General features: G+C 42.1%; 1 long non-coding RNA gene across 1 annotated transcript; it reads left to right on the top strand.

Moving 5' to 3' along the window:
- Positions 1-1,942: 1,942 nt before the first annotated feature.
- Positions 1,943-27,679, top strand: LOC140458767 (uncharacterized). The gene is made up of 6 exons (XR_011953670.1): positions 1,943-2,078; positions 7,657-7,748; positions 8,703-8,789; positions 12,522-12,626; positions 24,885-25,012; positions 25,320-27,679. It is a non-coding gene; the product is annotated as an uncharacterized lncRNA (long non-coding RNA).

The raw sequence follows: 27,679 nt of genomic DNA on the forward strand, positions 1-27,679 counted from the left end.
TTACATATGTACCGAAAAGAGAAGTTGTCTAAAACTACAAGCTCTAGAATGATTATAGGATTAAACCTGGAAATAAAGCTGGTGAACAAGAATGGCAAAGTGAGGTCCCATCAGTATCGCCTTGGGCAGTGTCAAGTAAGAATTTGAGAGCAGAGTTGCCACTTTGGTGTAATCTTCAGTCTGGGCAAATTGCAGCAAAAAGCTGTTCAATTTTATCTGCAAATTATTGAATGCAAAATCCTCCTTGCACAATAATGAGGCAGCATTTTGAGATGTCATTTTTAAAATATATTATTTTCAAAGTTACTCACAATTAAGAGTGATCACTTGGTGCTGTCTGCATAACACAGTATGAAAAGGAATTAACAAAAAAAAATTATAACCCAAATTCAGAGTCACAAATTCATTGATTATTACATGATCCAGCATTTATAAGTAATCGATTTTTAAAAATAAATACAGATACATTTACTAACTATATTGGAGTACAATCAAGTTTCTTACTGAATAGTGACAGGATTGGACAGAGTCTGCATGGATTTAAGAGAGGGGAATCATACTAAGCAAATCTACTGAAAGAACCTACAGAGTCGAATATTAAAGTAAGAAATTGCAGGACATTTAAAAAAGCTTATCATTAAACATGGTAGACTGGGTTTTGTGAAAGAGAAACTATATTTGACAAATTTGCAACAGTTCATTGAGGAGATAACAAGCAGGGCTGATAAAGGGCAATCCAATGATGTTCTGTGTTTGGATTTTAAAAATGCAAATGATAAGATGCTACATAAAAGTTAATTGCACAATTTAGGAGGTCATGGTATCGGGGTAATATATTAGCATAGATTGGTTAACCACACTGGCTGTTGCCGAGTCCTCACTTGCAGTGCTGTATACAATGATAGCTCCCATATTTAATAAAGGATAAACCAACATCGGAGACCATAAAAAAGAAACTTAGCTGCTTCGAGGACAAAAGGGTTGACGTGTAAAGAATAGATAAGCAGAGGTGATCTTATGGAAACAAGATTCTGAGGAGCTTGACAGGGTGGATGTTGACCACACCAGTGAAGTCTCAAACCAGGGGACATTACATAAGGGAACATTCATTTTAGAAAAAGTAAAGATTTTTTTCTCTGTGAATGGCTAGAATTTTCTCACCCAAACTTTTGTGAAAGTTAAATGTGGGAGGGCAATGGTTGGGTTACTCTTCGGAGTAACATGGTTGTTCTGGCTTGTTGGGCTGAAGGGCCTGTTTCTACATAGTAGGGAATCTGTGATTCTATCTCAAATTATTTTAAAAGAGGGCAGATCAATTTTTGAAATATTGAGCAGTTGAGGGCTATGCAGATCAAGCATAAAAGAGGTGTTGAGGTCTGGGTTGGCCTAGCCATGATCTTATGGAATGGGGGAACAAGCTGAAGGGAATGAATGCCCTACGCCTACTCCGATTCCTTGAGGCTCCATTTCATGTTTTTTTTTATTTCCAAAGAAGAGCGTGATACAATGTGCTAAAGATCTCAGATGTTCTAGTTCAGATGGCATTGATTCATCAATCACAGCTATACAGACATGAGTAGGAATGCAATTCCCTCCATGAATAAAGGAAATCTACTGCAGAGCTCACAATAAGGAAATTCTTATCTTCAGTAAACTCTCCCATCACATCGGTAAAAACAATAACTGCAGATGCTGGAAGACCACAGCAGTTCAGGCAGCATCCAAGTAGCTTCGAAATCGACGTTTCGGGCAAAAACCCTTCACCAGGAATGCTGCCTGAACTACTGTGCTCTTCCAGCACCACTAATCCAGAATCTTCCATCACATTACCCAATATATCAGCTAAAGCAGGACGCACTGCGCATGCTCTAGCTAACGAAACGACCCCGGGAGATTGATGTCAGCACCGGACCAATGAAAGGACGGTGGGCGGAGCTGGATGACCTGGCCGGAGGTTGGTCCTCCAACCAATCAAAGTGAATGAAGGGCGGAGCTAAACTAAACCATGTGATCACCCTCGCGCGCGGAGCGGAGTCGCTGTAATGAATGCTCGGGAAGTTATGGAGAGAAAGGATACGGTAAGGAAAGAAATAAACAGGGAAACGGAAGAAAAACTGTGTTGCTATGAGCGGAGAGGTTTTACAAACAAATTGTGCACGTCGGAAAACACAAATTTGAACGTCCCAGTTCCGTGTTTACAGTAAACGGGGAATTGCCTTAGCGCGGCTGCGGGCCTGAGTGAGCGCCGCCATCTTTATTCGGGACAACGATTCACTGGACACGTGCACTGCCGCCATCTTTGTAGGGGGCAAGGTGCAGCCAGGCGCATGTGCAGCCTTTCTCTAGTATAGAGTCATTGGGATCATAGCAGCCAAGACTGCTCTGATTCACCTCTGGGCTCCCGCATGACCACTTTGTCAAGATCCAGCTCCCTCAGTCTCGAACCATGGGTGTAGTTTTGGTCTGTTTACTACTGTATTATTACTTTTATAGACCCTTTGCTAATGAGTTTTTCACTGCGGCCCAGCCCCTGACCATGTACTGCTCTATTATCTGATTACTTTTTTCTTGAATGTTTTTGATAGTCAAGAATTATTTTTTTCCAATAAGCAAGTGTATTTTCCTTCTATTTCTGACTATCAAATTCTGCACCATTTTCATTCCCTGTAATCCATTTTGCACTCCCTGAAACATCAACTGTGTTTCTCCTTCCAAAGCCCTGTTGTTTATGGAGAGGGTGATGTTTGACTTTCTTGTACAGCTGCAGTTTGTGTAGTGAAGGTGCTCCCACAATGTGGTTGGGTAAGTGGCATTATAGATTATTCATTCAGCAACAGTGATGATTTGAAGATAATGTCCAAATCAACAACAGTTTTTATTTTTATTATCATGCTTATAATTTCACAAAAATACTATTGAGAACTTTAGATATAAGGCCAGAGATGGAGATATTAGGTCAGGTAACCAAAAGCATTGCCAAAAAGCAGGTTTTGAGGGATGTCTTAAAGGTGGAAAGCAGACCTGTGAGGTTTTGGCTGCGAATTTCAGACCATGCTGCTCCAGCAACTGTAGAAACAGCCACACAGGTGAAGTAATGAATTAACAAATGGTTGGGAGTCTCGAAGAAAGTAGGTTATCGAGGTCTCAAAGTGTGTGTGGTGCAGGGAGCTAGGGATTATCACAGCCAGTAATTAAATCAAGTCTGAGAATTTTAAATTGAGGGATATTGGCCAGGTGCTGGCAGGTGACACTAAATTGGGTTGGGGTATCTGGTCGGCATGGACGGGTTGGACCGAAGGGTCTGTTTCCTTGCTGTACATCTCTATGGCTGTATGCTGTTGATTAAAATTAGGAGCCCTTTGATGAATCAACAAGCAGAGATTTAGACTTTCTTGCGATTACAGGGAGGTTCAATGTGTGAAGCTGGCCATGAGTGTATTTGGAAAATGAAGTCTGGAGATAACACAAGGTGGATGAAAGTATATGAGCTGAGACAAGGGTGGAATCAGCTAGAAATAGTGGTCTTGGAGTGGGACTGGGCTGTCTCACCTCACCTCACCTCTAGGGTTCAGCTAGTTGCCAGATTGTGAATCAGGGCAGTAACGCAATGTGGAGCTGAGTGGCCCTGGTGGTGCCTAAAATGAGTGTCACTCAGCTGGCTGTTGCTGAGCAGCTGCTGCTTGGTAGCCCTGTTGATGACATCTTCCATCACTTTACTGCTGATCGAGTGTGGAGACTGAAAGAGGGAAATTGGCTGGGTTGGATTGCCCTGTGTTTTGTGTTGAACATCCCTGGGCAATGTTCCACATTGTCGGTAGATACCAGTGCTGGAGCGGTACTTGGCTTGGTGGGTGGCAAGTTCTGGAGCACAAGCCATCAGTATTATTGCCAGAATATTTGCAGGGCCCGGAGCCTTTGCACGACTTAACCGTTTCTTGATGTTATTCAAACTGAATTGAACTGGCTTAAAACTCGCATCTGTGATGTTGGAAACCACTGGAGAAGGCTGAGATGGATCATCCCACTTTGCACTTCTGGCTGAAGATTGCTGCAAATGCTGTTCTCTTATCTGGTGCATGGATGTGTGAGGCCCCTCCATCAGTAAGGGTGGGGATATCTGTGATACTTCCTCCAGTGAGTTGTTTAATTGTCCATCACCGTTCACAACTGGGTGCGGCAGAACTGCAGAGCTCCGATCTGTTCCATTGGATGTAGGATCACTTAGCTCTGTTGCTTGCTGCTGATGCTGTTTGATATGCAGGTAGTACTGTTTGATAATTTCACCAGGTTGGCACTTCAGTTTTAAGTCTGCCTGGTGCTGCTCATGGCATGCCCTCCTTTCCTGTCCATTGTGATGGGTGAGATCAGGATTTACAAACCTATGAGATTACGGATTGTGCTGGAGTACAGTTCTGCTGCTGTTGATGTCCCACAGTGCCTCAGAGATACCCAGTTTGAGATCCTACATCTTTTCAAAGTCTGTCCCAATTAGAACGGTGATAGTGTCACTCAACACAATGGAGGTTTTTCTCAACTTTAAGGCAAGTCTTGTGTCGCCAAAAGGAATGTGTGATGGTCGCTCTTACCGATACTGTCATGGCCAGATGTATCTGCAGCTAGTCAATTCATAACAATGAGATCAAGTATGTTTTACACACTTGTTGGTTCCCTCACCACCCGCTGCAGACTCAGGTGAGCAGCTATATCCTTTAGGACCTGGCCAGCTCAGTCAGTAATTCTGTTGCAGAGCTAGTCTCGATTGTGGACATTGAAATCCTGTACCTAGAGTACGTTTGACACCATTTTATTGCCTCAGTGCTTCCTCCAAATGTTGTTCAACATGAAGGAGAAGTGATTGATCAGCCAAGAGAGGGCGGGACGTGGTAATCAGCAGGAGCCATGAGACTTCCTGGTCTCCGGAGCCATTGCTGTGTACTCCCAGGGCAAATCCTCCCTGTCTGTACACCACTGTGCCACCACCTCTGCCTGGTCTGTCCTGCCGGTGGGACAGGACATATCCAGAGATTTCAGGAGAAAGTGAAGACTGGAGATCAGAGTCAAGAGTCTGGTGCTGGAAAAGCACAGCAGGTCAGGGTGATGAAGGGCTTAGTCTCGAAACGTCGATTCTCCTGCTCCTCGGATGCTGACTGACTGTTGTGCTTTTCCAGCACCACACTCTCTATCTAGGGATGGTGATGGTGGTTTCTGGTCATTGTTTGTAAGGGATGATTCCGTGAGTATGACTATGTCAGGCTGTTCCTTGACTAGTCTGAGACAGTTCTCCACATTTTGGCACCAAAAACCATGTGTTAGTCTGCAGGATGTTGCACCATCGAGAGGGCTGATTCTGTGATTGTAATTTCTGGTGCCTTGTTAGTTGCCAACTGGTCCATCCAGTTTCATTCCTGTGTTGAGACTTTGCAGTGATTAATACAGTGAGTTGCTGGCTGGGCCGCTGTCGGGTTGGCAGGATTTTTTTTCGCCAATGACAATGGTTTCATGGAGATCAGGAGATTCCTAATACGTTTTTTTTTTCTTGAATTCAGATTCCACCATCTGTCAAGATGGGATTCGAACCAGGACTTCAGACATTTGTTTTAATATTCTGGATAAAACCCTGGTTCTGTTTCTTTGTAAAACACTGTCCATCGTCCTGTCTCCTCCATCCTCCCCTCCAGCAATGAGTGAGGAGCACATGGAGTTTCTCTGTCACTAAGACTGAGATAGTCTGATCTGCTCCTTCTCTCCCTCCCACTAGCCCACTGAGCCAAACTGCCTCACGTGGTGTTCCTGGTTTTTGTCCTAAACCTACATCTTTCTCCAGTCTCTTGTCAAGCCTTATCAGAGCTCACCTTGACCCTTTACCCTAATCTCGCTAAACTCACTTTCCAACTCTCTTTCCTCCGCTGCCGCCTCATCACTCCCCCTCGCCAATTCATAGATATTGTTCCTTGTTCTGTCTGTTGGTCTTTTTTGGTTATGTCTTTCTCTCCCATTCTGTGAAAAACTAATATTTGACCTCACCGTTGTTTGAAAATCCTGCTCCATCTCCACTCTCCTTTTCCTTTCTGAATTCCTTGCATTTGGTGTCCCTCAACGATCTATCCTTGGTCTCTCCTGTATCTCACGTACATAGTGCCAGGAGGTGATATCATCCAAAACCACTGTGTTAGATTTGACATGTACACTGACGATGCCCAGCTCTCCCTCCCCATCATCCCTCTCCATTACTCCACTGTTACTCAGTTATCAAACTGCTTATCACATTCCCACTACTCTATTAGCTGCAATTTCCTCCAATGAAACATTGTCACGTTTAAACCCATTGCCTTACCTTTACCTTTCTGCTGAGCCCCTCCCTCCCACTGGGAACTCTGAGGCAGAACGACACTCTTCACAATATTGCTGTTCTATCTGACCCCAAGGTGACCTTCTGATCAGACATCCACACAATCACAACACCGGGAACTCCAATCTCTTAAATGTTGCTCACCCCAACTCCATTGCTACTGAAACCCCTTACCCACGTCTGTGTCACCTTAAACTTGAATCCAAAACAGAACCCTTGATTCCGTGACTCAGAATCTGGTTTCAGACTCCCCTCTCAGTATTTACCCTCAGACACATCCTCTCTGTATTTATCCTGTCAAACCCCTTAAGAATCCCATCTGTCTCAATGAGATCACCTCTCTTTCTCCAAAATCCAGTGAGTAGAGTCCCAACCTTTTAACCCTTTCTTTAAAAGATCATCCCTCCAAACCAGGGATCATCTCATTGAATCTTCCCTGAAATGCCTCCAATAAAGTGACACATTTCCTTATCTAAAGGGACCAAAACTGCTTTCATTACTGTAGATATGGTGGTCTCACCAGCACTGCCACACGGTACTCTCAGGTATATACTCCAAACTCTAATACTGAAAACTTTTGAAACAAAAAAATTCGATTCCCCTTCCTGATTCCCTCTTGTAACTGTGTGGTAGCTTTCTGTGTTTCCTGAGCAATTACCCCTGGTCCCTTTGTTGTGCAGCTTTCTACAGTTTCCACCATTTAAATAGTACTTTGTTCTTTTATTATCTCCTCCAAAATGAGCAACTTCCCATTTTCCCAAGTTACACCCCATCTGGCAACTTGTTGCCCCCTTCTCCTGTGCATCTCTCTCTTTTCATAATCCTCTTAGACCTTTACAGTTATGCCTTTTCTAGGAGATATCCCCCCTTCCCATTCTTCCAAACATTTATTGGGAGCACTGGGCAGTGGGAAGCAGGCAGAGTTGCTATCTTTTTAGTGATACACTTTGGAGTGATTGAGAGGATCTTCCTACCCATTGGTCAGGATGGAGACAACTTGCCCATCGTTAGGCATTAGCCTTTCACACCCATGTCTTATTGATGAGGCAGAGCGGCAGCATGGAATGAAAGAAAAGAAAGTAATTCTTGTTCCCCATATCTCACTGGCGCTTGGATCATTTTCTCCAATGTGTTCAGTCACATAAGATCTCAAGTTGGAATCTCCTAGAAACCCACAGATTTCCCTCTGAGTTGACTCCTGATGTCCTCAAAGGTAATATGTACAGTAATCCTGGGCCACGAGGAGGGGATGGTGTGAGTTTCTAACTTGAACTGATAGTGACAGATTTTATAAACTTGTATTACAGGTGGACGTTCAGATGGTGATCTCAGTAAATATTCTGCTAAACTCTGGTTGAATTACTCGGTATATCAGGATCTGGATATTCGCATTGTGTGTGTGAGTATTGTGTTCCAGACCAATCCCATTTGCTGCTTAAAAATTCTCCTTTGAATCATCGCCTTCTCTCAAAAGGTCTCCCCAAACCTTCAGTGTGTCATCTAATCCTTTTATGCTGACCTGAAGAGTGTAAGTTTTATTATTCGAATGTGTAATTTTTGTATAAGGATACCTCAGAGAGGAAGCAGAATATTCTTAAAGGGGAGAATAACCACTTTGAGGGGAGGCTGTTTTTATTGATATCAATGACATAGGAATAGAAGAGTTCACATTATTGGATCATTGGAATCTCTTGTGGAGTAGAATTGACCTCCATCAGAAGGATGGATTGTACTGGCACTGGAAGGGAACAGTTGCTAGTGCTATTCAGGAGGCATTAAACCAGTGAAGGAATGTGGGTAAACACAGAGAGAGAGTGAGGGAAGTGCTAAGTCTGACGCTGGTACAGTTCAGACGTCAAACAGTCAAGGCAGACAAGGGCAAGGCACAGAATGAGCAGTTACTCTGCATTTATTTCAACGCAGGAGGCCCGATAGGTCGGGCAGAGGAGCTCAGGGTATGGTTTTGAACATCGCACTGGGATATTATAGCAATTACAGAGGCATGACGTAATGATGGATAGGACCAGCAGCTTAATGTTCCAGTGTATAGATGCTATAGCAAAGATAGAAAGGGGGCAACAGAGCAGGGGGGAGAGGTATTTTTGATTAGGGATAACATTACAGCTGGGCTTCAAGAGGGTATTCCTGGGAGTACATCCAGGCAGGTTATACAGGTGGAACTGAGAAATAAGAAAGGGAAGATCTCCTTATTGGGATGGTACTATTGACCGCCCACCCCCACTTCCCCAATAGTCAGCAGGGAGTTGAAAAGCAAATTTATTAAGAGATCACTTATCTGTAAGAACAGTATGGTTGTGTACAAGACTTGACCTTCTTTGTTATTCATTCACAGGATGAGGGTGTCACTGGCTGAGCCCAAAGGGCAGTAAAGAGTCCACTACATTGCTGTGGGTCTGGAGTCACATGTAGGCCAGACCAGGTAGGGATGGCAGATTCCTTCCCTGAAGGATATTAGCGAATCTGATGAGGTTTTTTTTTTCGCAATAATCAACAATTGATTAATGGTCTTTAATAGATTCTTAATTCCAAATTTTTATTGAATTCTCATTCCGCTGTGTGCCGTGACGGGATCCAAACCCTGGGCCCCAGAACGTTACCTGGGTGTCTGGGTTATCCATCTAGTGATAATCTCACTAGGCCATTTGGCAGGGTGAGTGACTGAGGTATCCGTGGGGCAGCACATCAGCACCAAAGATCCCATGGTTTCTGCGGAAGATAGAAAGGGCTGGGGAGGGAGATATATCCCTGGTGGTGGAGTCTGACTGTAGGTAGTGGACATAGCAGAGGTTAATGGAGATTAGTGGGTGGCAGGTGAGGACCGGGGGATTATATTCTTATTGTGGTTGGAGGGGTGGGGGGGAAGGCGGAGGTACAGGAAGTGGAGGATATGCGTTGGAGTGCATTGTTGATCAAGTAAGAGGGAAATGCGGTCCTTGAAAGAGGAAACCTTTCTGGGATGTCCTGAAGTGGAATTGCTTCTCCTGGGAGCAGATATGGCAGAGGTGGAGGAATTGGGAGTACAGGATCACGTTTTTACAGGAATATCCTCGAGAGTAATCAGGAGAGCAAAAAGGGGACTTGAAATATCTCTCGGAAATAGTTTAACGAGAATCCAAAGAGATTCGACAAATACATTAAGGATAAAATAATAACCAGACAGAGAATAGGACCCCTTAAAGATCAACAAGGCCATCTATGGAACAACAGGAGGTGGGAGAAATACGATGCTATTCTATTCGAGAGAGTTTGGAGAAATAAATAGTGATAACTTGAAAAGTGTCTATAATACAGACGAGGAAGTACTGGATGTCTTAAACAGTAGCAAAATGGATAAATCCTTGGGACCTGATCAGGTTATCCCAGAAATTTGTGGAAAGCTAGGAAGGTGATGGCAGTGCCCCTCCCTGAGGTATTTATATCATTGTTTGTGACAGGTGAGGTGCTGGAAGATGGGTGCCATTATTTAAAAAGGTGGTAAGGAAAGGCCAGGGAACAAGAGAACAGTCAACCTAACGTCAGTGGTAGGTAAGTTGTTGGAAGGGATTCTGAGGGACAGGATTTACATGGATTTGGAAAGACAAGGATTGATTAGGGATAGTTAACATGGCTTTGTGTGTGGGAAATTCTCTCTCTCTAACTTGATTGAGTTTTTTTGAAGATGTGACAAAGATGATTGATGAAGGCAGACTGTGGACGTTGTCTATATGGACACTGAACGATGTTCCACAAAGCAGACTGGTTAGCAAGGTTAGATAACATGAAATGTTGGGAGAACTAGCTATTTGGATACAAAACTGGCTTGAAGGTAGGAGGCAGAGGGTGGTGATGGAGGGTTCTTTGTGGACTGGAGGCCTGTGAGCAGCATTGTCCTGCTGGAATGGATATTGGGTCCTTAAATAAATGACTTGGATGTGAATATATGAGATATGGTCAGTGGGTTTACAGAAGACACCAAAATTGGAGGTTTAGTAGACAATGAAGAAGGTTAGTTCAGAATGCAACAGGCTCTTGACCAGATGGGCCATTGGAGCGAGGAATGGCAGACTGGGTTCAATTTAGACAAATGTAAGCTGTTGGATTTTGGAAAGGCAAATCAGAACAGGACTTGTACACTTAGTGGTACAGTCCTTGGGAATGTTGCTGAACATAGAGACCATGGAGTGCAGGTTCATTGTTCCTTGAAAGTAGAGTCACAGGTAGGCAGACTAGTGAAGGTGGTGTTTGGTATGCTTATATTTATTGGTCAATGCATTGACTACAGAAGCTGGGACGTCAAATTGTGGCTGGACAGGACATTGATTAAGCCATTTCAGGAATTATGTTTTAAGTTTGAAATTCCCTGTTCTGGAAAGGATGTTGTGAATCTTGAAAGAGTTCAGACAAGATTTACAAAGACTTTGCTAGGGTTGGAGGATTTGGGCCACAGGGAGAGGGTGAATAGGCCAGGGTTAATTTCCCTGGAGAGTCAAAGACTGAGAGGTGACTTCATGGAGATTTATAAAATCATGAAGGGCATGGATAAGGTGAACAGCCAGGGTCTTTCCCCCCAGTTAGGTGGGTTCAAAACAAGATCACATGGGCTAAAGTTGAGAGGGCAAAGATTAAAAACGGATCTAAGGGGCAAAGTTTTCAAGCTGTGTGTGGTGTATGTGTGGAATGAGCTGCCAGATGAAGTAGTGGAGGCTGATACAATTACAACATTTGAAAGGCATTCGATTGGGTACATGAATAGGAAAAGTTTCCAATGATACAGACCAAGAGCTGCCAAATGGGGCTCCATTTGTTGGGGATTCCTAGTTGGCATCGACCAATTGGTCCAGAGGTCTGTTTCTGTGCTGTACATCTCTATGACACTAATAACTGAAAATAAGATGTGTTCCTCTTTTGTGGAGAGCTAGCAGAAGCACAGATAATTGTCCTTGGAGCTGAGAAGGTTAAGCAGTGATTTTGACCAGGTGCAAATTTGTTTCTAGGATATCTAATCTGCAGGGAGAGGGGAGAATTGTTAACAATGTCACAATTTTAGTAACTATTTTCAGGTAATTGGCAAATAATGTGAATGTGAACTTTTTTTATTCAGTAAGTTCTGAGTATCTGGAACAGTCTGAATGGCAGCTGGACACAGACTCAGCAGTTATTCATAATCAGATTTGGAATTTTACTATTTAAGGGAAGATTTGGGGGGCTATGGGCAAAGGGGAAGGGAATTGGGACAGATTTGCAGCATCTCCAGAGGGAGAGGGTACATCCCAAATGGGCTGAATAGCCCCAGCCCCTGTGCTCTGTGATACTGCCCCATTTACTGTGAATGTTGAAGCTCATCCCAGGGCAGAGAGAGGGAGGATCCCACCACTCACCTCACAATGGGCCCCGATGATTGATGTCAGCGCAGGCCAATAGGGGGCAGATGGCAATACTGGAGGACCAGGTTGTACCAGTTTGTCCTCCAACCAGTCGGAGGGAATGAGGGCATCCTCAAGGCTGGAACTAAAGAAAGGCACCTATCGCAGAGATTTGAGAAACTGGAGGACATGAGATAGGGAGCGTTCTGTGGCTGGTGAGGAATTATATAAATAAGGAAGAATTGTGAGGCTGGATGAGGTGACAGTGATCGGGAGAGTTGAGGATGGAGGAATTTAGAGTTAGTGAGGATTAGACTCCTAATGGTATACAGCAAGGAAACAGGCCCTGTGGTCCAACCAGTCCATGCCGACCATAATTCCAAACTGAACTAATTGTACCTGCCTCCGCTTGGCCCGCATCCATCCAAATATTTCCTATTATGTACTTATCTGAAGGTCTTTTAAATATTGTAATTGTATTCACAGCTACCACTTCCTCTGGAAGTTCATTCCACACGTATAATTTTTTTAAAAAACCCTAATGTCTTTTCTGAAATCTTTCTAATTTCTTCTCAAAATGAATGCACCCGAGTTTTGAATCTCCCTCTCCCCCGGCTATTCACCTTATCTACACTCTTTCTGATTTTGTAAACCTCTAATAAGGTCACCCCTCAACCTTGTGCATGCCAGTGAAAAAAATTCCCAGCCTATCCAGCCTCTCCTTAGAATACAATCCCTCCATTCATGGAAACATGCTGGTAAATCTCTTCTGAACCTGCTCCAATTTAATAATATCCTTCCTATAACAGCACAACCAGAAATGGACAGAGTATTCCAGAAGAGGCCTCCCCAACGTCCTGTACATCCTCAACATAACGTCCCAACTCCTGGACTCAGAGGTCTGAACAATGAAGGTAAGTGTGCTCAGCACCTTCTTAACCACTCTGTCTACATGTAACACACACTTCAAAGATCTGAAGCCCTCGGTCTCTTTGTTCCCATATCACTACTCAAGGCCCTACTTCTATTGAGTGTAAGTCCTACCCTCGTTTGTTTTGTCAGGATGTTATATTTTGCATTTATTCCAATCCAAAAAACTTTTGAGTATAAAGGCAATAGGAGTATAATTAAGAGGGAAATCAGGAGGCAAAAAAGGGGCATGAGATAGCTTTGGCAAATAGGGTTAAGGATAATCCAAAGGGCTTTTGTAAATACATGAGGAACAAAAGGCTAACTAGGGAGAAAATAGAGACCCTCAAAGATCAGCAAGGCAGCCATTGTGTGGAGCTGCAGGCGATGGGCGAGATAGGAAACAAGTATTTTGCATCCGTGTTTACTGTGTAGATATAGAATGTGGGGAAATAAATGGTGACATCTTGAAAAATGTCCATATTACAGAGGAGGAGGAGGAGGTGCTCAATAAGTGGCTAAGGAGCAGGTGCAGGGGAAAAGGATTCACGTTTTTTGGGTCGTTGTGATCTCCTCTGGAGTAGAGTTGACCTGCATAAGAAGGATGGATTGTACCTGAATTTGAAGGTGTCTAATATCTAGGCAGGGAGACTGGCTGGTGATACTCGGGGGGCATTAAACCAGTGAGGGAGTGGGTGTAAACCCAAGAAAATAGTGAGAATAGAGGTATGTCTGAGGCTGGTACAGTTCAGAAGTCAAATAGTCAAGGCAGGCAAGGGCAAGGCACAGAATGAAGTCGGACTGAGCAGTTGCACTGCATTTACTTCAATAGAAGAGGCCTGACAGGGAAGGCAGATGAGCTCAGGGTATGGTTTTGAACATGGCACTGGGATATTATAGCAATTACAGAGGCATCACTTAGGGATGGATAGGACTGGCAGCTTAATGTTCCAGGGTATAGATGCTTTGGGGGGAATAGGAAGGGGGACAAGAGAGGAGGGGGAGTGGCATTTTTGATTTGGGATAGCATTATGTTTTTGCTTAGGGAAGATATTCCTGGGAGTACGCCCAGTGAAGTTATTTAGGTGGAACTGGGAAATAAGAAAGGGATAATCACCTTATTGGGATTTTCTGCAAGGATTTCATCTGAGTCCTCCGGTTTCCTCCCACAGTCCAAAGATGTGCAGGTTGGGTGGATTGTCCAGGTTGAATTGCCCACAGTGTCAGGGATGTGCTGGTTTGGTAGATTATCCAGTCTGAATTGCCCATAATGTTCAGGGATGTGCAGGTTGGGTGGCTCTGGGAAATGCAATGTTACAGGGGGAGGTTAGGAGGCTCTCCAGGTCAGTATCAATGTGATGGGCTGAATGACCTGCTTCCACACTCTTGGGAGTCTCTGATAATTCTACTAGTTTTAAAATAGTTACAGAAAATAATATACCAGATCTAAACGTTAAGGTTCTGAATTGGACAAAGGCCAATTTTGATTGCACGAGGCAAGAACTTTCATCTAGTCCCTCAAGCCTGCTCTGCCATTCAATAAGATCAGGCCTGATCTTTTCATGGCCTCAGCTCCACATTCCTGCTCTCTCACCATAACCCTTAATTCTTTTCCTGTTCACAAATCTACATTTTGCCTTAAAGGCATTCAAGTTGATAACGTCAAATGATGCACTCGGCAGGGAATTCCACAGATGCACAACCCTTTAGCTGAAGAAGCTCCTCCTGACCTCAGTCCTAAATCTGCTCCCCCTTATTTTGAGGTAATGCTCTGTAGTTTGACCCGCCCCCAGTGGAAATAGCCTCCCTGCTTCTGTCTTATCTACTCCCTTCATAATTTTATTGTTTCCTATCCAACCTCCCATTCTTCTAAATTACAATGATTGAGAAAACTGGTTCTGTAATCTCTCCACATACACCAACCCTCAACTTCCAACTCAAACTAGTGACCCTCCTCTGTACTCCCTCCAGTGCCAGCACATCCTTGCTAATGTAAGGAGACCAAACCTGTACACAGTACTCCAGGTGTGGCCTCCCCAGCACCCTGTAGAGCTGCTGCATAACCATCCCTCTAGCAAAGAAGGACAATATTCCCTTCACTGCCATAATTACCTGCTGCACCTGCAAACCAACTTCCTGTGATTTATGCACAAGGACACCAAGCTCCCTCTGCACAGTAGCCTGCTGCAAGTTTTCACCATTTCATCATCAGTTTGCTGTTAGTCCGACCAAAATGGATGACCTCACATATCCCAACATTGAACTCCATCTGCCAGATCCTTACCCACTCACTTAACCTATCTGTATCCCTGTGCAGACTGACAGTGGCCTCTGCAGACATTGCTCTACCTCATCTTTGTATCAAATATGAACTCTGACACCGTACACTTGGTCCTCAACTCCAAAACATTTGTGTAAATTGCAAACAGTTGTAGTGCCAACACTAATCCAAACACCCATTTATTCTCATGCTTTATTTTTTGTTGGTTAACCGATCCAGTATCAATGATAATACATTACCCACAATGCCATGCATTTTTACCTTATTCAGCAGCCTTTTGTGTGGCAACTTGTCGAATACCTTCTGGAAATCCATGTACACCACATCCACCGAATCCGCCTTGTCCAATGCACTCGTCGTATCCTCAAATAATTCCAGTAAATGCGTTAAACGTGACCTGCCTTTCATGAATCCGTGCTGTGTCTGCTCAATGAGACAATTTCTACCCAGATATCTCACTACTACTTCCTTGAGAGATTCAAGCTTTTCCCCACTGCAGAAGTTAAGCTAACGGGTCCTTTTTGAAAAATAGTGGCACCACATTTGCAGCTTCCAGTCTGTCAAAACCATCCCAGAATCCAACAAATGGTAGTGAATTATCACGAGGTCTATTCGTTACTGACACCCCCCCCCCCCCCCCCCCCACACCCCGACCATCTCTTTTAGTCCCTGGGATGCATTCCATCAGAGCCTGGATACCCATCTATCTTTAGGCTGTTATCTTTCCCAACATTACATCTTTACTGAGAATGATTGCTTCTCTATCCTCATCTGCCATTGCCTCCATAGGCCTGCGACAATGAGAGTACACAGACAGTATGTTCCTGTTATGGCCAAGGCTGGTAGGTGTAAAGAATGCTGCCTGACGAAAGATATTGTGGGCCTGGCCAAGAAAATGAAGGAGGCATATGGCAGGTACAGAGAGCTATGTTTGTGTGAATCCCTGGAGGAGTATAGGGGCAGTAGGAGTATACTCTGGGTAAACCAGGAGGGCAAAAAGGGGACATGAGATAGCTTTAGGAAATAGGCTTAAGGAGAATCCAGAGTGATTGTACAAATACACTAAGGACAAACGAGTAACCAGGCAGAGAATAGGTACCCACAAAAATCATCAAGGCTGTCTGTGGAACAGCAGGAGGTGAGAGAGATTCTGTGTGAGCGGAGAGGATTTACAAACAAAATGTGCACGTCAGAAAACACAAATTTGAACGTCCCAGTCACATGTTTTCAGTAAACGGGGAATTGCCTCAGTGTGGCTGCAGGCATGAGTGTGCGCCGCCATCTTTATTCGGGGCAAGAATTCTCTGGACACATGTGGAGCCACCAGCTTTGTAGGGGGCAAGGTGCAGCCTTTCTCTGGTACAGAGTCATTGGGCAGGATTTACACAGAGCACATTCAAACTCAGAGTAATGGATGTTTATTTCTGGATTTTTTTCGTCATTCATTTAAATAATTTGGTATCGTCAATGAGTTTACAGTTCATACAAAATTGGAGGGGTGTGGATAATAAAGAAGGTTATCTCAGATTACAATAAGATATTGTTCAGATGAGGTTTAATTTCGGTAAATGTGATGTGCTGCATTTTGGAATAGCAAATCAGGGCAGGACTTGTACACTGAATGGCAAGGCCCTGAAGACGTTTGCGCAACAAAGAGAGCTTGGACTGCAGGTTCATAGTCCTTGCAAGTCAAGTTGCAGGCAGATAGGATGATGAAGAAGGTGTTCAGTATGTTTTCATTTATTGGTGTGAGCATTGAGTATAGGATGTGGGAGGTCATGTTACTGTACAGGACATTCGTTAGGCCACTTTTGGAATATTGTGTGCAATTCCGGCCTGCCTCCTATCAGAAGGGTGCTGTGAAACTTGAAAGGTTTCCAAAAAGACTTAGATGGATGTTGTTAGGGTTGGAGGATTTGAATTTTAGGGTGAGGCATAAAAGGCAAAGGTGCTCCGGTGTTAGAATCATGCAAGTGTTGGCCCCTTAACAGCACGTCAATGAATATTCATGGGCTATGCATATACCTACATGAACACAGGCCACTCACAATATGAACACCTATCTCCCTCTCTGTGCCTACATTCCTTGCCTATGTGCCCTTTCCTGCTTCCCTTGTAACATTGTGGGTCTGATTACCCTCCCTGTACTGCAGCTATTCCCCTGTGTTTCTCCATTTGCCTCAGCTCTCATGGCCCAGTTCAGAATGTGGTTAGAATTATCACCCACTGGGAGTCCCATGTTTATAATTACAGTTAAATAGTGTCCCATGTCATCTTTTAAATACATCAAACCGATTTCATCATCACAGGTTGGGGTTTGGTAATCCCCCGTGGTCCTTACACACCTCAGGCTTCCTCTCTGTATGATCCTCGATATTACCCTTGGCTCCCTGAGTCACCAAGGTTACTTCAGCCCATTCAGCCTGTCCCCTTCCCAGTGTGTCCCTGTAATATCTGTAAATGCCTAGAGCCACTGATCGGCTGTGCATTGGGGGAACCGACTCTCACCCTCACCCTCTCATTGCAGGGACAGATTCTGCTGTACACGTCAGGGCATCTTGGCCCGAGGGAGGGTCCGTACATCATCTTCGGTGAGACTGTGTACCTCTACTAATTCATCCATATTGTCCCAATAAGGCCCATTATTACCATTTCTCTATCAGGCTGGTGTTCATTCACCAACATCTGTCGTTCAGCTGGATAAACGGTTCAGGTTTCGTTTCTGTCAGTTCCCCTTGTTGCTCCCTACTGTCTGTCCAAGTTTGAGCTTTGATGCACAGCTGAGCCATAGACAGGGCCTTCTGGGTCTTATAGGGTGGTGGGTCATCCCACCCATTGTCGTCCCTCTGTCCATACGTGGGCGCTTCACCATCTAACCCGTTCCAGTCAGTGTCACCATCCTCTCTGCCTTCTGAGGAGAGCGGGGCACTAGGTACCTCCCCCCCCCCCCCCCCACTTCCCCCCCCCCCTCCACTGTAACTACCACCTGGCCCTTTGGCTTTAAGGCCTCACGTCTGAGAGCCACCACCTTCACTTGTTCCTGTTTCCCATAATAATGTAACATATTCCGTCATTCCTGGAATAAAACAGAACATAATGTGAATTTGGTTTGACTTGAAATATTAATAATTTGACATTCACTTTGACATATCTATAGAGGTGAGAATTGTACTGTGATTATTTAAGTGAATTTAACGTGATCATACAATGAATATAACTCTGATAATCAACGACAATAAATGAACTGAATAATATGTGATTATTTGTACCAGTTCTTGCATTGAAAATTCAACTTTATTTTAATGCTTGTCACCCATTACACCGTGGACATTGTTATTAGGGAATAAAGTAATGGAAGGACATCAGAGAAAATAAATAGACTTTAATTTTAGCTTCACTGCAATAATGAACCAAAACAATATTTGGAAATATGGTTAAACTACATAACAAAGTTTCCAGTGTCATTATTGACATGAAAACTATTTTAGTTTGCAAGTTGTTTTGCTCTAAGAATAATTGGAAATGAATTGTGATTATGAATTGACCATTTAAAATATATTTTGAAGAGAATAGTCAGATATATTTTTTTGGAGGAAACTTAGGAAAGGAAATAAATATGTATGCATTGGTATTAATAGTTTTAAAATGTTTGGAAGTTGACTAGAATTATTTGATCGAGAGAGGCTGCATGATTATTAAGACAAATTCACCTTTTTCATTTCATTGTTGGTTTCCCTAGAATCTGTTGTGGTGTAAACTCCTGTTGTGTGCAATGGACTGTCACTAATAGCTTAATTAACCTGCGAGTCTCAGATCAGGTTTCCTTTGTCTGTAAGTCAGTCTGTAAGTGCGTGACACACCTGCTTTTCTGAAGGGAAACAGAGACTCTTTTCAAAGGAAATAAGTGGCAGTTCTCACTGAGAATGGTTTCTACCACACACCATAAGCAGGGAAGTGTTTTTCTGAAGAATTTCATTGTCTATCTATGAACTGATGGTGTGTTTGTCATATACCTGTGTTTGTCAGTTTGTGGAGGATTCAGCACCTTTGTTTTGAGCTAGTTTTATACAAGTAGTTGGTTCATTCTGTCTTTGCCAAGAATGTTGTTTACTTTCCCCTTTTACTGTGATTCTGCAGGTTAGAATATTCTGAGAGTCAGTAATATTCAATAACTGAACATTGAATGATTTTGACTCTAACAGAGCAGTGGCTTTGTTTTCAGCTAATTATTCACTTTCCATTTCCTGGTTGTGTTGAATTTTACAGAAACAGGCTCTGAGCAATGTTTCCATTCACTTGTGTTGGAGTCACTGACAGCCACGTGGTCAGTCAGTTTCAGGCTGATGGATCAGTTTCTCTGTCCTATTAGATGGTGGTCACTTGCTCAGTTTCCGATGGCTCACCTGAGCATCAGTCCATCAGCTGCTGAAACCCTGCATCCAGTATTTGTTCCCTCTCACAGTGACTAATCCAATACAGTCCCAGCTTGTCTCCCACATTCACCTCCACACACTCATGATCACCTCAGATTCTACTGTCTGTGTCCTTATAGCAAGTCACGTAAGACATCTACCTCCATTTTAACCTCATCGACATTATGTTCAGAAATATGATTTCAAAATTTGGTTCACTGCTTTTAAACCTACCCATGCCTTCACCCTGTCCTCCCAGTGTAGTTTCACACCTCCCTGAGGTAGCTGCACTTGTCCAATTCCAGCTGCATGAGAGTTTCTTGTTTTCATCTCCTCCCTGTTGGTGGCTTTAGTTTCAGCTGCTTTGAACCTAAACTTGGTAATTCTCTTCCCCCAATCCTTTCAACTCTCCTCCATTCTATCAGCACTCCTTTATTTAATCCAGTTTGATCAAGGTTTTGGTTTCCACCCGTAAAACTGTCCCTTTGTAGCTCGGTAACAGCCTCGTGTTATCATTGCTGAACTGTTAATCCAGAGACCCAGCGAATATTCTGGGGACCCTGATTCAAATCGCATTACAGCATATGTGGACCTTGAATTTAATAATCATCTAAAATTATGGCTCTGTTGATGACCATGAAACTATTATTTGATTGTCAGGAAAAACCCATCTGTGTCACTGATGTCCTTCAGGGAAGGAATCTGCCATCCTTACCTGGTCTGGCCGACATGTGACTCCTGACCCACAGCAATATTGTTGACTCTTAACTGCTCTCTGGGTAATAAATGTTGCCCTAGCCAGTGGCGCCTACACCTAGTGAATGAATTTTAAACAAAGCTCTCAGTCCTGGGATCATGTGAGAAAGAAGCAGAAGGTGACCATTATGCCCCTCGAGCCTGCTCCACCATTCAAGAAGACCAAGCCTGATCTGTTCGTGATTTTTATTCCATCTTGCCCCAATGCACCTTAACACGAATCTATCAACCGGTGTCTTAAAAATACTCAGTGAACCCACCTTCTGGGGCAGAGAGTTCCAAAGTTGCACAGCCTTCTGAGAGGAAACAAATGTCATTATCTCTGTCCTGAAAGGGTGAACCCAATTTTAAAGCAGTTGCCTCTAGTTCAGGAATGACCCACAAGAGGAAATATCCTTTCCACATCCACCTTATCAAACCATTCAGGATCTTATATACTTCAGTCATGTCACCCCTCACTCCAACTGAAACAAAACCAGCCTGTCCAACCGACCCACATTTTATTTCTGTCATGCTGGTATGAGTGGGGTTGAAATGTTGTCTAATGTTTATTTGCAGTGAATGTGTTGCTTCACTGTGTGGGTTTCAAGAATCAACATGAGCCATACTAGCTTTCCTGTCTCACCGTATTACGTATAGCTTACATTACTGTAGTGTTTCCATGCCTCCCTACGTTGTCTAATGAAAAGGAAGGAGAGATAGATTGAGAGAAGTTGTTTGAAAATTTGTTGTCGCCAAAAAAATATTTGGTCTTTTTGTAGAGATTGCATTATAATTGAAATAACCAGTTCGTTAAATATTACTGATAAAATATTACCAAAAATTTACCAATGACTGAGGCCAGGATTAATAACCAGTTATTTCCCTTCTTTTTCCTTAATCCCTTCTTGTGGTTGGGGGTTATATTAACAATGTTCCTGTCCTCTGGGACAGTCCCTGACTCCAGTGATACCGGAAAGCTCACAATTAAAGCCTCCACTATCCCTTCAGCTATCACCTTCTGGGGCGTGGTCCATCTGTCCAGGTAATAGATCTATTTTCAAATTTTTCAATTTTTTAGCATTTTCTCCTTGGTGACTCTTAAATGCTCTCTGGGTAATAAATGTTGCCCTAGCCAGTGGCGCCTACACCTAGTGAATGAATTTTAAACAAAGCTCTCAGTCCTGGGATCGTGTGAGAAAGAAGAAGAAGGTGACCATTATGCCCCTCGAGCCTGCTCCACCATTCAATAAGACCAAGCCTGATCTGTTCATGATTTGTATTCCACACTCATCTCTGTTCCACCGCCACCCGCCCCACACCCGCTCCCGCCACCCCGACTGTCCCTGAAATTTTGGGATATTATTTGTGTCTTCCGCCATGAAGACTGATGCAAAGTACTTATTCAGTTCCTTATCCATTTCTTTGTTCCCCATTACTATTCTTCCAGCCTCAATTTCCAGCGGCACAATGTCCATTTTTGCCTCTCTTTTGAACTTTATGTAACTAAAGAAACTCCGGCAATCATGTTTTTAATATTGCACACTCGCTTTCTCTCATGCTTAATCTTCTTTCTCCTTATGTTTTTTCTTCATTGTTCTCCATTGTTCTTTTTTGGCTTCCCATTTCACTGACATCCCACTGCCCTTTGCCATGTGATGTGTTGCTTGTATGCTTTCCCTGACTTCCCGAGTCAGCCATGGTTGCCTCACACTCCCTGATCCATGCTGCTTTTTCCTCGGGATGAATTTTTACTGTGTCACCCGGACACTCCCAAGTCATTGCCTTGACAATAATTGCATAATAATTTAAATTAGTTTTGCTAACAGGTATATTGTGGTTCATATATCAATTTAATTTATTGACTCTTAGGACAAATAGTATAACATTTTCTTTTTTCAGAATTCTAACAACAATTATTAAGTCATCAGCATTACAATAATTACACAAAGCTTTAACTTATTCTGGCTAACAATTACAGTGAATTTCATATTTGAAAATAATCTAGTGTTCCCTTGTACTAATACAGTAATATAAAAATCCATTTTCTTTCAGATCATCACACATACAAAAGAATCAATGATTTCTGATACAACACTCGTAAAAATCTGACTTTTTTCTTATTAAGAGTCATCGAGTCATAGAGGCATACAACATGGAAACAGACCCTTCACTCCAACCCATCCATGCCGACCACATTTCCCAACACAATCTAATCCCACCATATCCCTCCAAACTCTTCCTATTCATATACCAATCCAAATGCCTCTTAAATGTTGCAATTGTACCAGCCTTCACCACTTCCTCTGGCAGCTCATTCTATACACTTACGACCCTCTGTGTGAAAAAGTTGCCCTGTAGGTCTGTTTTATATCTTCCCATCTCAACCTAAACCTACCATCTTTAGTTCTGGACTCCCCGACCCCAGAGAAAAGACTTTGCCTAATTACCCTATCCATGCCCCTCAAAAGTTTGTAAATCTCTATATGGTCACGCCTCAGCCTCCAATGCTCCAGGGAAAACAGCCCCAGACTGTTCAGCCTCTCCCTGTAGCTCAAATCCTCCAACCCTGGCAACATCCTTGTAAGTCTTTTCTGAACCCTTTCAAGTTTTACAACTTCTTACCGGTAGGTAGGAGGCCAGAATTGCACGAAATATTCCAACAGTGGCCTAACCACTGTCCTGTACAGCCCAAAACATGACCTTCTGACTTCTGTACTCAATACTCTGACCAATAAAGGAAAGCATACCAAACGCCTTCTTCACTATCCTATCTACCTGCGACTTCGCTTTCAAGGAGCTATGAACCTGCACTCCAAGGTCTCTTTGTTCAGCAGCACACCTTAGGAACTTAACATTAAATGTAGAAGACCTGCTAAGATTTGCTTTCCCAAAATGCAGCACCTCGCATTTATCTGAATTAAACTCCATCTGTCACTTCTCAGCCCATTGGCCCATCTGGTCCAGATCCTGTTGTAATGTGAGGTAGCCCTCTTTGCTCTCCAGTGCACCTCCAATTTTGGTGTCATCTGCAAACTTACTAACTATACCTCTTATGCTCGCATCCAAGTCATTTATATAAATGTCAAAATGTAGAGGACCCATCACCGATCCTTGTGGCACTCCACTGGTCACAGACATCCAGTCTGAAAAACAACCCTCCACCACCACCCTCTGTCTTCTACCTTTGAGCCAGTTCTGTATCCAAATGGCTAGTTCTCCCCATATTCCGTGAGATCTAACCTTACTAATTAGTTTCCTATGGGAAGAACGCCTTACTGAAGTCCATATAAATCGCATCTTCTGCTCTGCCAAAATCAAGCCTCTTTGTTACTTCCTCAAAAAACTCAATCAAGTTTGTGAGATATGATTTCCCACGCACAAAGCCATGATGACTATCCGTAATCAGTGCTTGGCTTTCCAAATACATGTACGTCCGGTCTCTCAGGATTTGCTCCAACAACTTGCCCACCACCGAGGTCAGGCTCACTGGTCTATTGTTCCCTGGCTTGTCCTTACTGCCCTTCTTGCCCTAACGTTGGCACCACATTAGCCAAAGTCCAGTCTTTCGGCGCCTCACCTGTGACTATCGATGATACAAATATCTCAGCAAGAGGCCCAACAATCACTTCTCTAGTTTCCCGCAGAGTTCTTGGGTATACATGATCAGGTCCTGGGGATTTATCCACCTTTACCCATTTCAAGACATCCAGGGTTTCCTTCTCTGTAATCTGGACATTGTGCAAGATATCACCATCTATTTCCCGACAGTCTATATCCCTTCCATATCCTTTTCCACATTAAATACTGATGCAAAATACTCAATTAGTATCTCCCCCATTTTCTGCGGCTCCCCACAAAGGCCGCCATTTGAATGACCTCAGTTACTTCAAATTTATTAATTTTGAAAACCTTAATTACTTTTCCCTGCAATAATTCCTGTTTATGTCCACACATAGCTCAGTCAAATAGCAAGGTGAGATTTATCATTATTCTAATGTTCGCTAATAGAGCTTTGAAAATCTATTTGTTGCTAATATGTAATAACTGTTCAGTTCAGTACATAGAACATCGAACAGTACAACACATTTGGTCCATGTGCTAACCTTTTATCCTCTTCTAAGATCAAACTAACCTATATTCCCTTCATTTTGCTATCATTCATGTACGTAGCCATGAGTTACTTAGATACACTTACTGTATCTGACTCTACTACCACTGCTGGGAGGACATTCCGCACACTCATCACTCTGTAATAGGAGCCTACCTCTGACATCTCCACTAAGCATGCCTCCATTCACCTTGAAATTATGCCCTCTTATGATAGTCATTTCCACCTGGGAAAAAGAGTCTCTGGTTGTTCACTCGATCTAAGCCTCTCATCACTCTATCTAAGCCAGTCTGTCAAGTTGCCTCTCATCCTTCTTTGCTCCAATGAGAAAATCCCTAGCTCCTTCAACCTTTCATCAGAAGACGTGCCCTCTACTTCAGGCAGGATCCTGGTAAACCTCCTCTGCACCCTCTCAAACGCTTCCACACCCTTCTTGCAATGAGGTGACCAGAACTGAACACAATATTCCAAGTATGATTGAATCAGGGCTTTATAAACCTGCATCATAACCTCGCAGGTCTTAAATGCTTCCCCCACTAATGAAATCCAAAACAACATGTGCCTTCTTACCTACCCTGTCACCTTGGGTGGCAACTTTGAGGGATCTATGGACATGGACTCCAAGATCCCTCTGTTCCTCCACACTGCCAAAAATCCTACATTTCACTCAATAGTCTGCATTCAAATTCAAAATTCGAAAATAAATCTCTTCACACTTTTCCAGGTTGAACTCAATCTCCTACTTCTCAGCTCAGATCAATGTCAATGTCCCGTTGAAATCTTGAAACACAGTTTAAAAGACAAATCAAATGAGTCATAGATGAGTGTTCTCTACAAATAAACCAATGGAAGGTACGTAGAATTCAGGAAGAGCTGACCTATTTGAATGATTAAACAATTCCTTCTAGAAAACACAGTAACTAAATCTTTCTTACTATTCAGTAATCCTGCAACTAGATTATACTTCTCAGTTTACATATCTTAATGAATATCTAATTAATGTCTGTGTAAACTGCTGGAAAATGTTTAATCATTTCATTTGTTAAAACGCCACCGTTAATTATCACATCGCTGTCACAATAAGTGAACTCTATTTTAATTATTGACTGAGGTCAAGTGACCTGTGGCCCGAAATTGAATGTTTGAAATTCACCGATAGCCACAGAAATCTGATCGAAAAGAAACCTGCTCAAATGAAATCAAACAGAGCCAGCATCATTCAGCTCCAGAAAAGAGGTCACAAAAGTTCCGGGGATCCAGTGACAACCAGCCTGAGAGTTGTGTATTGGAGAGGTTGAACCAGATTTTCTGGCATCTTGGCTTCCAGCCAGTTCCTGAGCATAACACTCCTCTCATGGGAAGGAAAACAGTGAAGGATGTTTGTTCCAACCCACTGGATGGATCGAATACAGCTCATGATCATCCTCAAAATTTTGTCACAAGATTATTAATGATTTGCCAAATCATGCAAAGTAGCCCAATGCTACTGAAATCAAATTACTCTTAATCACTGCACATAATACCAAACGATGGTCTTCAAGGTCATCTAATCACTGTTCACTGAATATCTCTTTGTAATAATCTTATTTTTCCCAGGATGAATAACCACAACAAACATCACCATAACACCCCATCCAAAGATATGCAATAGGCACCTTATTATAATTCACACACATCTTTCTCTGACCAATAATCACCCTTCATCATTAATAGATGAGCAAGCTAATACTGACATTTATTGAGATGAAGAAATTCCTGAATATTACTAAGGTTTGTGATAGGTTTCTCGACTATTCATCACAGCAAAAGTGTAATTATGGCTCACTGTATTTGTAGCTGCAAGCATTTGCGCATAACCGATTATACATTTTTTCAGAGAAATTTTGAAAATAATTGTGCGCCAAATACTATTGCCTATTTTTTGCTGTGATACCCACATTCCTTATCTATTTATTCTCTTCCCAACTCTGACTCAAATTTGTAAATATTGATGATATGAAAAATTACATGAAATTATTTTTCTTTTTGGGAAGAAATGTAAAGCAAGAAATTCTTGAATAACTGAGAATTATGAATGACAAAACAATGATGATTAATAATCACTGAATGTCTAATATGTTTTTTGTCAGTCCACCAAAAAAGCAATTTAATCTTCAAGTCTCTGATCTCAATAAAAAGTCTAATCAGCATTAGAGCAAAATAATTTTAAAATATCGAATCATTTAATTTGCCAGAGTACTAAAATTAATTGTAAATTCATTGTCACTCCATTAACCAGACGGTAATTCAGTTAAATCTTCGTGACAAGCATCGTGAGATTCCCATTTTAGTTTAATATGTTATTTCTTACAATGAAAAATGTAGTCATTCTATCCAGGTTAAAACATCCACAAACCAACCAATGAAACAACCAAGCATTCATAGTAAATATGTTATCTCTTCTTGATGTGAAAACACAAAGTAATCATGGAATTAATATGAAACCTTAAGTCATGTCAGATTGCTATTCTACCCTAATAATTACTGTTCATGTCTACACTTTACACAGTTGCACAGTAAAATCAGATTTCTCACCAATTTAATGTTTGACATTAACTGTTTTTCAGACTAATTGTTGCTTATATCCAATATTTAATAATAGTTCAATCCAGTACATTCATCACAAAGTGTAGTATCATGTTTCCATACATCGACTTGTGTAAACACATTGCACTGTACAGTTTTGCAATCATAGCAAATGCTGATTTTTATTGTAATAGTGCAATGCTAGCTGATTTTTAGTTCAATAATGGAATTCGTGTTGATGTTTATTTTAATCCTGTTTCATTTGCTTTGATTATATTTCAATTCCATACGAATATGCATTTTAATTTAAATAATCACACTAAAAGCTACATTGTGTTTCTTGCTAAAAAAATTTTTAAAGTTCCAATACCACTTTGTTTTGTGAGAAATGAAGTTACCTACATCTCTTGTTCAGGTCAACAAACACAATAACTTTTGAATTCTTGAAAGTTGTACCCTTTTTTTAAAAAAAAGGAAAGTATCTTTTAGCTGATATATCACGTCAAGAGATTTTTTGCTTTTTCAGATCATGTGCCCTGCAGAAGTGTTTTTATGTTCAATTTGTTACAACAAACAGCTGCTTTGGAACTGTTGATTTTGTTTTCATTTTTATTACAACATTACTTATTAATGTTCAATAATCACAAAATCATGCAAATTCCTTTTTCTATCAAAGGTCATTGACTATATCTTGTGGTCACTCAGATATTCACTTCCTTTACCTATAATTTTCTTCCTAATTCAGATACTAATGTTTGAACATTGATCAGGATAAAATTACATAAATTAAAAATACATGTTTCTACAATTAATTGAATTGAATGAAATGCATTACTGTATTTTTTTTGCGAGAAATGAAGTTGCCTACATCTCTTGTTCAGGTGAACAAACACAATAACTTGTGAATTGTATTGTCTGCATTTTTCATCAAAAATAAATTATTTTCAATAATTA

This window comes from Chiloscyllium punctatum, chromosome 34, assembly GCF_047496795.1.
Source record: "Chiloscyllium punctatum isolate Juve2018m chromosome 34, sChiPun1.3, whole genome shotgun sequence".
In the NCBI taxonomy this organism is placed as follows: domain Eukaryota; kingdom Metazoa; phylum Chordata; class Chondrichthyes; order Orectolobiformes; family Hemiscylliidae; genus Chiloscyllium; species Chiloscyllium punctatum.